We start from the raw sequence: 1,777 nt of genomic DNA, 5'->3' as shown, positions 1-1,777 counted from the left end.
TTTAGAAATCCTGAAATTACATATAATCTTAAACCTTCAGAATATAAACATCTGTTAAAAAAAAACACATTAGTTTGTGAGATAATCCTTTTGTCTTAGAGATTTCACTCTCAGAGTATGCACAATACTTTTCAAAATATGCTTGAAATACTGCACTGCTCAATAAGTGTCTTGATTCATTGCTAATTAAAATTTTTTTTTTAATTTAAGTAAACTCTACATCCAATGTGAGGCTTGAACTCATGGAGACCAAGAGTCGCATGCTCCTCCGACTGAGCCAGCCAGGCGCCTCAATTCATTGCTAATTTTAAAAATGTCTTCCAATAACTGGATATTTTGGTTCAATAAAATCATATGAAAATATTTCCCATATCTAATAAGAACATTCGACGGAAATAAGATTTACTCCATTGGATCTTGTCCACAAAAATAGTCATTATTTTTAATAAAACAATTATTTGTAATAAAAAGCATTATTGCTGAACTCCAAATATTGCACATTCTTATTTGGTAATATATGTCTAATATGAGCATATCTTTAAGTGTCTTTGATGAAAAATCAAAATAAAGTGAGTAAAATTTTATAGTTCTATTTTCTCCTGCTAGCATTTCAAATGGAACACTGGAAATAGTACAAAAACTCTTCCAATAACAGAATTTTACATATTTAACATATTTAGGACTTCCCCTCTAACCTGTCTCATCAAGCCTATTTCTAAATCTTTTAGTCCCTTATTCCTTTTGATCATTCTCTCCCAACTATGTACCTTTCCAGCCTACTACTTATTTTCAAGCCCATCCTTTGGATCCCAATTTTAAATATAAGCAAGCTCCAGTGTACATTTCCTTTCCAAACAAAACAAAACGACAAAACAAACCTCTTAACTGCTTTAAATAAAGCCTAGTTATCTTGAGTGGCAAAACTGGGACATCTTCTGTTTCCGTAGTTCGTTTATTGACATCCAATCAGTATATTTTTCTTTTCCCACCACCACCTGCAGATCATTGTACACAGCTTCGACTATCCATCTGTATCTGTGCATCTTAACCAGTGCCCTTCTTTTCACATTGCTTACTCCTTTCATTCTCTTAAACCTATTTTTGCCACTGTGAGGCTCCTCTGTGTCTCATTCAGTCTCTCTTCAGTAAACTTTTTAGAGCCCTTAGCAGAATCACATGCCTCTACTATGGCCAGCAATTTCAACAATGATATTGCTCAAACTCTAAAAATCTCTTATTTCCTTCACTTACTTTACCAAAATCAAGACCTAGGGTATCTCTACACAACATTTTCTGTGCCATTAGTTTTGGGCTGCTCTTTGGGCTCAGTGAACATGTGTGGAATCAGTCCTACAAGGATCCTCGATTGTGAAGATCTACCGAATTACCAAGAATGTTGCAGATCACTTGTATATTCTGTAATTATGCCCCACCCTTTGCCACGGCTGTCAACATATCTCATTACCTACACTGTAGAAACTGAAGTAATCCGATGTGAGGTGTTTTAATATCTCTCCTCCTCGATAACCATTTTCTAGTTTTTCTTATTAAGATTAAAGTCCCATTAATGTGCCAGGTCCCCCTTTGCTCATTTAATTTGAATTTAATTCATAAATGATCACACTTCTTCCAGGTATTCAGATCTTCTCTCTTCCTTGGCTGTTTGCTTTTCATGCATGCTTAATTCACCCCTACATCAAAATGGCTTCCTTCAAACCTTCTACTTTCTCAGGTAGTCATTAAACCACTCATCTTCCTCTCAATGTCAAAGGGCACA

This window comes from Phoca vitulina, unplaced genomic scaffold (assembly GCF_004348235.1).
Source record: "Phoca vitulina isolate PV1807 unplaced genomic scaffold, GSC_HSeal_1.0 scaffold4, whole genome shotgun sequence".
Classification (NCBI taxonomy): domain Eukaryota; kingdom Metazoa; phylum Chordata; class Mammalia; order Carnivora; family Phocidae; genus Phoca; species Phoca vitulina.
Note: the sequence above shows the minus strand (reverse complement) of the source record.